A 13491-nucleotide genomic window follows, 5' to 3' on the forward strand; every position below is an offset into this window, starting at 1 on the left:
AGGAGCATGAAACGGTCTGAAAAATAGGAGGAGCATGAAGCGGTTTTGAAAAACATGAGGAGCCTGAAAAGGTGTGAAAAATATGAAGAGCTTCAAACGGTTTCAAAAATATGAGGAGCATGAAACGGTCTGAAAAATAGGAGTAGCATGAAGCGGTATTGAAAAGCATGCAGAGCCTTAAAAGGTGTGAAAAATATGAAGAGCTTCAAAAGGTGTCAAAAATATGAGAAGCATGAAACGATCTCCAAAAATTAAGGAGCAAGAAGTGGTGTTCAAAAACATGAAGAGCCTGAAAAGTTGTGAAAAATATGAAGAGCTTCAAAAGGTGTCAAAAATATGAGGAGCATGAAACAGTCTGAAAAATAGGAGGAGCATGAAGCGGTGTTGAACAACATGAAGAGCCTGAAAATGTGTGAAAAATATCAAAAGCTTCAAAAGGTGTCAAAATTATGAGGAGCTTGAAATGGTCTGAAAAATAGGAGGAGCATCAAGCGGTGTTGAAAAAAATGAAGAGCCTGAAAAGATGTTCAAAAATATGAAGAGGCTGAAAAGTTTTGAAAAATATGAAGAGCTTAAAAAAGTGTAAAAAATATAAAGAGCCTGAAAAGGTGTGAAAAATATGAAGAGCTTCAAAAGGTGTCAAAAATGAGAGGAGCATGAAACGGTCTGAAAATAGGAGGAGCATGAAGCGGTGTTGAAAAACATGAAGAGCCTGAAAAGGTGTGAAAAATATGAAGAGCTTCTAAAGGTTTCAAAAAGATGAGGAGCATGAAACGGTCTGAAAAATAGGAGGAGCATAATGCGGTGTTGAAAAACTTGAAGAGCATTATAAGGTGTGAAAAATATGAAGAGCTTTAAAAGGTGTGAAAAACATGAGGAGCATGAAACGGTCTGAATAATAGGAGGAGCATGAAGTGGTGTTGAAAACGTGAAGAGCCTGAAAAGGTCTGAAAACTATGAAGAGCTTCAAAAGTTGTCAAAACATGAGGAGCATGAAAAGGTCTGAAAAATAGGAGGAGCATGAAGCGGTGTTGAAAAACATGAAGAGCCTGAAAAGGTGTGAAAATTATGAAGAGCTTCAAAAGGTGTCAAAAATATGAGGAGCATGAAATGGTCTGAAAAATAGGAGGAGCAAGAAGCGGTGTTGAAAAACATGAAGAGCCTGAAAAGGTGTGAAAAATATGTAGAGCTTCAACAGGTGTGAAAAACATGAGGCGCATGAAATGGTCTGAAATATAAGAGGAGCATGAAGCGATGTTGAAAAACATGAAGAGCCTGAAAAGGTGTGAAAAATATGAAGAGCTTCAAAAGTTGTGTAAAATATGAAGAGCTTCAAAAGTTGTCAAAAATGAGATGGACATGAAACTGTCTGAAAAAAAATGAGGAGCATGAAGTGTTGTTGAAAAACATGAAGAGCCTGAAAATGTTTGAAAAATATGAAGAGCTTCAAAAGGTGTCAAAAATATGAGGAGCATGAAACGGTCTGAAAAATAGGAGGAAGTTGAAGCGGTGTTGAAAAACATGAAGAGCTTGAAAACGTGTGAAGAATATGAAGAGCTTCAAAAGGTGTAAAAAATATGAGGAGCATGAATCGGTGTGGAAAAAGGAGAAGCATGAAGCGGTGTTTAAAAACATGAAGAGTCTGAAAAGATGTGAAAAATATGAAGAGCTTCAAAAGGTGTCAAAAATATGAGGAGCATGAAACAGTCTGAAAAACAGGAGGAGCATGAAACAGTGTTAAAAAACATGAAGAGCCTGAAAAGGTTTGAAAAATATGAAGAGCTTCAAAAGGTATCAAAAATATTTGGAGCATGAAACGGTCTGAAAAATAGGAGGAGCATGAAAAAGTGTTAAAAAACATGAAGAGCCTGAAAATGTGTGAAAAATATGAGGAGCATGAAACGGCCTGAAAAATAGGAGGAGCATGTATCGGTGTTGAAAACATGCAGAGCCTGAAAAGGTATGAAAAATATGAAGAGCATCAAAAGGTGTGAAAAATATGAGGAGCATGAAACCCTCTGTAAAACTGGAGGAGCATGAAGCGGTGTTGAAAAACCTGAAGAGTTTGAAAAGGTGTGAAATATATGAAGAGCGTGAAAAGGTGTCAAACATATGGGGAGCATGAAAGAGTCTGAAAAATAGGAGGAGCATGAAACGGTGTTGAAAATCATGAAGAGCATGAAAAGGTGTGAAAAATACGAAGAGCTTCAAAAAGTGTGAAAAATAAGAGGAGCATGAAACCGTCTGAAAAATAGGAGGAGCATGAAGCGGTGTTCAAAAACATGAGCATGAAAATGTGTGAAAAATATGAAGAGCTTCAAAAGGTGTCAAAAATATGAGGAGTATGGAAAGGTCTGAAAAATAGGAGGAGCATGAAGCAGTGTTGAAAAACATGAAGAGCCTGAAAAGATGTGAAAAATATGAAGAGCTTCAAAAGTTTCCAAAACTATGAAGAGCATGAAACGGTTTGAAAAAAAGGAGCAGCATGAAACGGTCTGAAAAATAGGAGGAGCATGAAACGGTGTTGAAAAACATGAATAGCATGAAAAGGTGTGAAAAATTAGAAGACCTTCAAATGGTGTCAAAAATATGAGGAGCATGAAACGGTGTTCAAAAACATGAAGAGCCTGAAAATGTGTGAAAAATATGAAGAGATTCAAAAGGTGTCAAAAATATGAGCAACATGAAACGGTCTGAAAAATAGGAGGAGCATGAAGTGGGGTTGAAAAACATGAAGAGCCTGAAAAGTTGTGACAAATATAAAGAGCTTCAAAAGGTGTGAAAAATATGAGGAGAATGATTCGGGCTGAAAAAAAGGAGGAGCATGAAGCGGTGTTGAAAAACATGAACAGCCTGAAAAGGTGTGAAAAACATGAAGAGATTCAAAAGGTGTCAAAAATATGAGGAACATGAAACGGCCTGAAAAATAGGAGGAGCATGAAGCGGTGTTCAAAAATATGAAGAGCCTGAAAAGGTGAGGAAAATATGAGGAACATGATACGGTCTGAAAAATAGGTGGAGCATGAAGCGGTGTTCAAAAACATGAAGAGCCTGACAGGTGTGAAAAATATGAAGAGCTTCAAAGAGTGTGAAAAATATGAGGAGCATGAAACGGTCTGAAAAAAAGGAGAAGCATGAAGCGGTGCTCAAAAACATGAAGAGCCCTAAAAGGTGTGAAAAACATGAAGAGCTTCAAAAGGTGTCAAAAATATGAGGTGTATGAAACGGTCTTAAAAATAGAAGGAGCATGAAACGGTGTTCAAAAATATGAAGAGCCCGAAAAGTGTGAAAAATATGAAGAGCGTCAAAAGGTGTCAAAAATATGAGGAGCATGAAACGGTCTGAAAAATAGGAGGAGCAAGAAGCGGTGTTGAAAAATATGAAGAGTCTGGAAAGGTGTGAAAAATATAAAGAGTTTCAAAATGTTTCAAAAATATGAGGAGCATGAAACAGTCTGAAAAATAGGAGGTGCATGAAGCGGTGTTCAAAAACATGAAGAGCCTGAAAAGGTGTGAAATATATGAAGAGCTTCAAAAGGTGTCAAAAATATGAGGAGCATGAAACGGTCTGAACAATAGGAGGAGCATGAAGCAATGTTGAAAAACATGAAGAGCCTGAAAATGTGTGAAAAATATGAGGAGCATGAAACGGCCTGAAAAATAGGAGGAGCATGTATCCGTGTAGAAAACTTGAAGAGCTTGAAAAGGTATGAAAAATATGAAGAGCTTCAAAAGGTGTCAAAAATATGAGGAGCATGAAGCGATCTGAAAAATAGGAGGAGCATGAAACGGTGTTGAAAACATGAAGAGCCTGTAAATGTGTGAAAAAGATGAACCGCTTCAGAGGGTGTGAAAAATATGAGGAGCATGAAACGGTCTGAAAAACAAGAGGAGCATGAAGCAGTGTTGAAAAACATGAAGAGCCTGAAAAGATGTGAAAAATATGAAGAGCTTCAAAAGTTTTCAAAACTATGAAGAGCATGAAACTGTCTGAAAAAAAGGAGCAGCATGAAACGGTCTGAAAAATAGGAGGAGCATGAAACGGTGTTCAAAAACATGAAGAGCCTGAAAATGTGTGAAAAATATGAAGAGCTTCAAAAGGTGTCAAAAATATGAGGAGCCTGAAACGGTCTGAACAATAGTAGGATGATGAAGTTGTGTTGAAAAATATGAAGAGCCTGAAAAGGTGTGAAAAATATGAAGAGCTTCAAAAGTGTCAAAAATATGAGGAGCATGAAACGGTCTGAAAAATAGAGGGAACATGAAGCGGTGTTGAAAAACATGAAGAGCCTGAAAAGAGTGAAATATATGAAGAGCTGCAAAAGGTGTCAAAAATATGAGGAGCATGAAACGGTCTGAAAAATAGGCAGAGCAAGAAGCGGTGTTGAAAAACATGACGAGCCTGAAAAAGTGTGAAATATATGAAGAGCTTCAAAAGGTGTTAAAATTTGAGGAGCATGGTATGGTCTGAAAAATAGGAGGAGCATGAAGCGGTGTTGAAAAACATGAAGAGCCAGAAAAGGTGTTAAATATATTAGGAGCATGAAACGGTCTTAAAAATAGGTGGAGCCTGAAGCGTTTGTGAAAAACCTGAAGAGCCTGAAAAGGTGTGAAATATATGAAGAGCTTCAAAACGTGTCAAAAATATGAGGAGCATGAAACGGTATTCAAGAACATGAAGAGCCTGAAAAGATGTGAAAAATATGAAGAGCTTCAAAAGGTGTCAAAAAGATGAGGAGCATGAAATGGTCTGAAAAATAGGACCAGCATGATACGGTGTTCAAAAACATGAAGAGCCTGAAAAGGTGTGAAATATATTAAGAGCTTCAAAAGGTGTGAAAAATATGAGGAGCATGAAACGGTCTGAAAAATAGGAGGAGCATCAAATGATGTTGAAGAACATGAAGATCCTGAAAAGTTGTGAAAAATATGAAGAGCATCAAAAGGTGTCAAAATTATGAGGAGCATGAAACGGTCTGAAAAATAGGAGGAGCAAGAAGCGGTGTTGAAAAACCTGAAGAGACTGAAACGGTGTGAAATATATGAAGAGCTTCAAAAGGTGTCAAAAATATGAGGAGCATGAAACGATCTGAAAAATAGGAGGAGCATGAAGCAGTGTTCAAAGACAAGAATTGCCTGAAAAGGTGTGAAAAATATGAAGAGATTCAAAAGGTGTCTAATATTTGAGGAGCATGAAACGGTCTGAAAAATAGGAGGAGCATGAAGCGGTGTTGAAAAACATGAAGAGCCTGAAAAGGTGTGAAATATATGAAGAGCTTAAAAAGGCGTGAAATGTATATGGAACCTGAAACGCTCTGAAAAACAGGTGGAGAATGAAGCGGTGTTCAAAAACATGAAGAGCCTGACAGGTGTGAAAAATATGAAGAGCTTCAAAGAGTGTGAAAAATATGAGGAGCATGAAACGGTCTGAAAAATAGGTGGAGCATGAAGCGGTGTTCAAAAACATGAAGAGCCTGACAGGTGTGAAAAATATGAAGAGCTTCAAAGAGTGTGAAAAATATGAGGAGCATGAAACGGTCTGAAAAAAAGGAGAAGCATGAAGCGGTGCTCAAAAACATGAAGAGCCCTAAAAGGTGTGAAAAACATGAAGAGCTTCAAAAGGTGTCAAAAATATGAGGTGTATGAAACGGTCTTAAAAATAGAAGGAGCATGAAACGGTGTTCAAAAATATGAAGAGCCCGAAAAGTGTGAAAAATATGAAGAGCTTCAAAGAGTGTGAAAAATATGAGGAGCATGAAACGGTCTGAAAAATAGGAGGAGCAAGAAGCGGTGTTGAAAAACATGAAGAGTCTGGAAAGGTGTGAAAAATATAAAGAGTTTCAAAATGTTTCAAAAATATGAGGAGCATGAAACAGTCTGAAAAATAGGAGGTGCATGAAGCGGTGTTCAAAAACATGAAGAGCCTGAAAAGGTGTTAAATATATTAAGAGCTTCAAAATGTATCAAAAAAATGAGGAGCAGAAACGGTCTCAAAAATAGGAGGAGCATGAAGCGGTGTTGAAAAACATGAAGAGTCTGAAAAGGTGTGAAAAATATGAAGAGCTTCAAAAAGTGTCAAAAATATGATAGCATGAAACGGTCTGAAAAATAGGAGGAGCATGAAGCGGTGTTGAAAAACATGAAGAGGCTCAAAAGGTGTGAAATATATGAAGAGCTTAAAAAGGCGTGAAATATATGAGGAACCTGAAACGCTCTGAAAAACAGGAGGAGAATGAAGCGGTGTTGAAAAATATGAAGAGCCTGAAAAGTTGTGAAATATATGAAGAGATTCAAAAGGTGTCAAAAATTTTAGGAGCATGAAACGGTCTGTAAATTTGGAGGAGCATAAAGCGGTGTTGAAAAATATGAAGAGCCTGAAAAGGTGTGAAATATATGAAGAGCTTAAAAAGGCGTAAAATATATGAGGAACCTGAAACGCTCTGAGAAACAGGAGGAAAAGGAAGCGGTGTTGAAAAATATGAAGAGCCTGAAAAGGTGTGAAATATATGACGAGCTTAAAAAGGCGTTAAATATATGAGGAACCTGAAACGCTCTGAGAAACAGGAGGAGAATGAAGAGGTGTTGAAAAATATGAAGAGCCTGAAAAGGTGTTAACAATATTAGGAGCCTGAAACAGTCTGAAAAATAGGAGGCGCATGAAGCGGTGTTGAAAAACTTGAAAAGCCTGAAAAGGTGTGAAAAACATGAAGAGCTTCAAGAAGTGTCAAAAATATGAGGAGCATGAAACGGCCTGAAAAATAGGAGGAGCATGAAGCGGTGTTCAAAAATATGAAGAGTCTGAAAAGGTGGGGAAAATATGAGGAGCATGATACGGTCTGAAAAATAGGTGGAGCATGAAACGGTGTTGAAAAACATGAAGAGCCTGAAAAGAGTGAAATATATGAAGAGCTTCAAAAGTTGTCAAAAATATGAGCAGAATGATACGGGCTGAAAAAAAGGAGGAGCATGAAGCGGTGTTGAAAAACATGAACAGCCTGAAAAGGTGTGAAAAACATGAAGAGCTTCAAAAGGTGTCAAAAATATGAGGAGCATGAAACGGCCTGAAAAATAGGAGGAACATGAAACGGTGTTCAAAAATATGAAGAGCCTGAAAAGGTGTGAAAAATATGAAGAGCTTCAAAAGGTGTCAAAAATATTAGGAGCATGAAACGGTCTGAAAAATAGGAGGAGCAAGAAGCGGTGTTGAAAAACATGAAGAGTCTGAAAAGGTGTGAAAAATATAAAGAGTTTAAAAATGTGTCAAAAATATGTGGAGCATGAAACAGTCTGAAAAATAGGAGGTGCATGAAGCGGTGTTCAAAAACATGAAGAGCCTGAAAAGGTGTTAAATATATTAAGAGCTTCAAAATGTATCAAATATATGAGGAGCAGAAACGGTCTCAAAAATAGGAGGAGCATTAAGCGGTGTTGAAAAACATGAAGAGTCTGAAAAGGTGTGAAAAATATGAAGAGCCTGAAAAGAGTGAAATATATGAAAAGTTTCAAAAGGTGTCAAAAATATGAGGAGCATGAAACGATCTGAAAAATAGGTGGGTCATGAAGCGGTGTTGAAAAACTTGAAGAGCCTGAAAAGGTGTTAAAAATATTAGGAGCATGAAACGGTCTGAAAAATAGGTGGAGCATGAAGCGGTGTTGAAAAACATGACGAGACTGAAAAAGTGTGAAATATATGAAGAGCTTCAAAAGGTGTTAAAATTTGAGGAGCATGATACGGTCTGAAAGATAGGAGGAGCATGAAGCGGTGTTGAAAAACATGAAGAGCCTGAAAAGGTGTTAAAAATATTAGGAGCATGAAACGGTTTGAAAAATAGGTGGAGCATGAAGTGGTGTTGAAAAACTTGAAGAGCCTGAAAAGGTGTTAACAATATTAGGAGCCTGAAACGGTCTGAAAAATAGGAGGCGCATAAAGCGGTGTTGAAAAACTTGAAAAGCCTGAAAAGGTGTGAAAAACATAAAGAGCTTCAAGAAGTGTCAAAAATATGAGGAGCATGAAACGGTCTGAAAAATAGGAGGAGCATGAAACGGTGTTGAAAAACATGAAGAGCCTGAAAAGAGTGAAATATATGAAGAGCTTCAAAAGGTGTCAAAAATATGAGGAACATGAAACGGTCTGAAAAATAGGAGGAGCATGAAGCGGGGTTGAAAAACATGAAGAGCCTGTAAAGTTGTGTAATATATGAAGAGCTTCAAAAGATATGAAAAATATGAGAAGAATGATACGGGCTGAAAAGAAGGAGGAGCATGAAGCGGTGTTGAAAAACATGAACAGCCTAAAAAAGTTGTGAAAAACATGAAGAGCTTCAAAAGGTATCAAAAATATGAGGAGCATGAAACGGCCAGAAAAATAGGAGGAGCATGAAGCGGTGTTCAGAAATATGAAGCGCCTGAACAGGTGGGAAAAATATGAGGAGCATGATACGGTCTGAAAAATAGGTGGAGCATGAAGCGGAGTTCACATGAAGAGCCTGAAAAGGTGTGAAAAATATGAAGAGCTTAAAAAAGTGTCAAAAATATGAGGAGCATGAAACGGTGTTGAAAAAAATGAAGAGCCTGAAAAGAGTGAAATAAATGAAGAGCTTCAAAAGGTGTCAAAAATATGAGGAGATGAAACGGTCTGAAAAATAGGTGGAGCATGAAAGGTGATGAAAAACATGAAGAGCCTGAAAAAGTGTGAAATACATGAAGAGCTTCAAAGGTGTTAAAATTTGAGGAGCATGATACGGTCTGAAATATAAGAGGAGCATGAAGCGGTGTTGAAAAACATGAAGAGTCTGAAAAGGTGTGAAAAATATGAAGAGCTTCAAAAAGTGTCAAAAATATGAGGAGCATGAAACGGTCTGAAAAATAGGAGGAGCATGAACAGGTGTTCAAAAACATGAAGAGCCTGAAAAGGTGTGAAACATATGAAGAGTTTCAAAATTTGTCAAAAATATGAGGAGCATGAAACGGTCTGAAAAATAGAGGGAACATGAAGCGGTGTTGAAATACTTGAAGAGCCTGAAAAGGTGTGAAAAATATGAAGAGCCTGAAAAGAGTGAAATATATGAAGAGCTTCAAAAGGTGTGAAAAATATGAGGAGCATGAAACGGTCTGAAAAAAAGGAGGAGCATCAATTGGTGTTGAAGAACATGAAGATCCTGAAAAGTTGTGAAAAATATGAAGAGCTTCAAAAGGTGTCAAAATTATGAGGAGCATGAAACGTTCTGAAAAATAGGAGGAGCAAGAAGCGGTGTTGAAAAACCTGAAGAGACTGAAACGGTGTGAAATATATGAAGAGCTTCAAAAGGTGTCAAAAATATGAGGAGCATGAAACGATCTGAAAAATAGGAGGAGCATGAAGCAGTGTTCAAAAACAAGAATTGCCTGAAAAGGTGTGAAAAATATGAAGAGATTCAAAAGGTGTCTAATATTTGACGAGCATGAAACGGTCTGAAAAATAGGAGGAGCATGAAGCGGTGTTGAAAAATATGAAGAGCCTGAAAAGTTGTGAAATATATGAAGAGCTTCAAAAGGTGTCAAATATTTAAGGAGCATGAAACGTTCTGAAAAATTGGAGGAGCATGAAGCGGTGTTGAAAAATATGAAGAGACTGAAAAGCTGTGAAATATATGAAGAGCTTAAAAAGGCGGGAAATATATGAGGAACCTGAAACGCTCTTAGAAAAAGGAGGAGAATGAATCGGTGTTGAAAAATATGAAGAGCCTGAAAAGGTGTGAAATATATGACGAGCTTAAAAAGGCGTGAAATATATGAGGAACCTGAAACGCTCTGAGAAACAGGAGGAAAATGAAGCAGTGTTGCAGAATATGAAGAGCCTGAAAATGTGTTAACAATATTAGGAGCCTGAAACGGTCTGAAAAATAGGAGGCGCATGAAGCGGTGTTGAAAAACTTGAAAAGCCTGAAAAGGTGTGAAAAACATGAAGAGCTTCAAAAAGTGTCAAAAATATGAGGAGCATGAAACGGTCTGAAAAATAGGAGGAGCATGAAACGGTGTTGAAAAACATGAAGAGCCTGAAAAGAGTGAAATATATGAAGAGCTTCAAAAGGTGTCAAAAATATGAGGAACATGAAACGTTCTGAAAAATAGGTGGAGCATGAAGCGGGGTTGAAAAACATGAAGAGCCTGAAAAGTTGTGTAATATATGAAGAGCTTCAAAAGATGTGAAAAATATGAGGAGAATGATACGGGCTGAAAAAAAGGAGGAGCATGAAGCGGTGTTGAAAAACATGAACAGCCTGAAAATTTGTGAAAAACATGAAGAGCTTCAAAAGGTGTCAAAAATATGAGGAGCATGAAACGGCCTGAAAAATAGGAGGAGCAAGAAGCGGTGTTCGAAAATATGAAGAGCCTGAAAGAGTGGGAAAAATATGAGGAGCATGATACGGTCTGAAAAGTAGGTGGAGCATGAAGCGATGTTCAAAAACATGAAGAGCCTGACAGGTGTGAAAAATATGAAGAGATTCAAAGAGTGTGAAAAATATGAGGAGCATGAAACAGTCTGAAAATAATGAGAAGCATGAAGCGGTGTTCAAAAACATGAAGAGCATGAAAAGGTGTGAAAAACATGAAGAGCTTCAAAAGGTGTCAAAAATATGAGGTGTATGAAACCGTCTTAAAAATAGAAGGAGCATGAAACGGTGTTCAAAAATATGAAGAGCTTGAAAAGGTGTGAAAAATATGAAGAGCTTCAAAAGGTGCCAAAAATATGAGGAGCATGAAACGGTCTGAAAAATAGGAGGAGCAAGAAGCGGTGTTGAAAAACATGAAGAGTCTAAAAAGGCGTGAAAAATATAAAGAGTTTCAAAATGTTTCAAAAATATGAGGAGCATGAAACAATCTGAAAAATAGGAGGTGCATGAAGCGGTGTTGAAAAACATGAAGAGCCTGAAAAGGTGTTAAATATATTAAGAACTTCAAAATGTATCAAATATATGAGGAGCAGAAACGGTCTCAAAAATAGGAGGAGCATGAAGCGGTGTTGAAAAACATGAAGAGTCTGAAAAGGTGTGAAAAATATGAAGAGCTTCAAAAAGTGTCAAAAATATGAGGAGCATGAAACAGTCTGAAAAATAGGAGGTGCATGAAGCGGTGTTGAAAAACATGAAGAGCCTGAAAATGTGTGAAATATATGAAGAGCTTAAAAAGTTGTGAAATATATAAGGAACCTGAAACGCTCTGAAAAACAGGAGGAGAATGAAGCGGTGTTGAAAAATATGAAGAGCCTGAAAAGTTGTGAAATATATGAAGAGCTTCAAAAGGTGTCAAAAATTTAAGGAGCATGAAACGTTCTGAAAAATTGGAGGAGCATGAAGCGGTGTTGAAAAATATGAAGAGACTGAAAAGCTGTGAAATATATGAAGAGCTTAAAAAGGCGGGAAACATATGAGGAACCTGAAACGCTCTTAGAAAAAGGAGGAGAATGAATCGGTGTTGAAAAATATGAAGAGCCTGAAAAGGTGTGAAACATATGACGAGCTTAAAAAGGCGTGAAATATTTGAGGAACCTGAAACGCTCTGAGAAACAGGAGGAAAATGAAGCGGTGTTGCAGAATATGAAGAGCCTGAAAATGTGTTAACAATATTAGGAGCCTGAAACGGTCTGAAATATAGGAGGCGCATGAAGCGGTGTTGAAAAACTTGAAAAGCCTGAAAAGGTGTGAAAAATATGAAGAGCTTCAAAAAGTGTCAAAAATATGAGGAGCATGGAACGGTCTGAAAAATAGGAGGAGCATGAAACGGTGTTGAAAAACATGAAGAGCCTGAAAAGAGTGAAATATATGTAGAGCTTCAAAAGGTGTCAAAAATATGAGGAACATGAAACGTTCTGAAAAATAGGTGGAGCATGAAGCGGGGTTGAAAAACATGAAGAGCCTGAAAAGTTGTGTAATATATGAAGAGCTTCAAAAGATGTGAAAAATATGAGGAGAATGATATGGGCTGAAAAAAAGGAGGAGCATGAAGCGGTGTTGAAAACATGAACAGCCTGAAAAGTTGTGAAAAGCATGAAGAGCTTCAAAAGGTGTCAAAAATATGAGGAGCATGAAACGGCCTGAAAAATAGGAGGAGCATGAAGCGGTGTTCGAAAATATGAAGAGCCTGAAAGAGTGGGAAAAATATGAGGAGCATGATATGGTCTGAAAAGTAGGTGGAGCATGAAGCTATGTTCAAAAACATGAAGAGCCTGACAGGTGTGAAAAATATGAAGAGATTCAAAGAGTGTGAAAAATATGAGGAGCATGAAACGGTCTGAAAATAATGAGAAGCATGAAGCGGTGTTCAAAAACATGAAGAGCATGAAAAGGTGTGAAAAACATGAAGAGCTTCAAAAGGTGTCAAAAATATGAGGTGTATGAAACCGTCTTAAAAATAGAAGGAGCATGAAACGGTGTTCAAAAATATGAAGAGCTTGAAAAGGTGTGAAAAATATGAAGAGCTTCAAAAGGTGCCAAAAATATGAGGGGCATGAAACGGTCTGAAAAATAAGAGGAGCAAGAAGCGGTGTTGAAAAACATGAAGAGTCTGAAAAGGCGTGAAAAATATAAAGAGTTTCAAAATGTTTCAAAAATATGAGGAGCATGAAACAGTCTGAAAAATAGGAGGTGCATGAAGCGGTGTTGAAAAACATGAAGAGCCTGAAAAGGTGTTAAATATATTAAGAACTTCAAAATGTATCAAATATATGAGGAGCAGAAACGGTCTCAAAAATAGGAGGAGCATGAAGCGGTGTTGAAAAACATCAAGAGTCTGAAAAGGTGTGAAAAATATGAAGAGCTTCAAAAAGTGTCAAAAATATGAGGAGCATGAAACAGTCTGAAAAATAGGAGGTGCATGAAGCGGTGTTGAAAAACATGAAGAGCCTGAAAAGGTGTTAAATATATTAAGAACTTCAAAATGTATCAAATATATGAGGAGCAGAAACGGTCTCAAAAATAGGAGGAGCATGAAGCGGTGTTGAAAAACATGAACAGCCTGAAAAGGTGTGAAAAAAAAAAGAGCTTCAAAAGGTGTCAAAAATATGAGGAGCATGAAAAGGCCTGAAAAATAGGAGGAACATGAAACGGTGTTCAAAAATATGAAGAGCCTGAAAAGGTGTGAAAAATATGAAGAGCTTCAAAAGGTGTCAAAAATATTAGGAGCACGAAACGGTCTGAAAAATAGGAGGAGCAAGAAGCGGTGTTGAAAAACATGAAGAGTCTGAAAAGGTGTGAAAAATATAAAGAGTTTAAAAATGTGTCAAAAATATGAGGAGCATGAAACAGTCTGAAAAATAGGAGGTGCATGAAGCGGTGTTCAAAAACATGAAGAGCCTGAAAAGGTGTTAAATATATTAAGAGCTTCAAAATGTGTCAAATATATGAGGAGCAGAAACGGTCTCAAAAATAGGAGGAGCATTAAGCGGTGTTGAAAAACATGAAGAGTCTGAAAAGGTGTGAAAAATATGAAGAGCCTGAAAAGAGTGAAATATATG

The sequence above is a fragment of the Dama dama genome, unplaced genomic scaffold (assembly GCF_033118175.1).
Source record: "Dama dama isolate Ldn47 unplaced genomic scaffold, ASM3311817v1 ptg000094l, whole genome shotgun sequence".
NCBI lineage: Eukaryota > Metazoa > Chordata > Mammalia > Artiodactyla > Cervidae > Dama > Dama dama.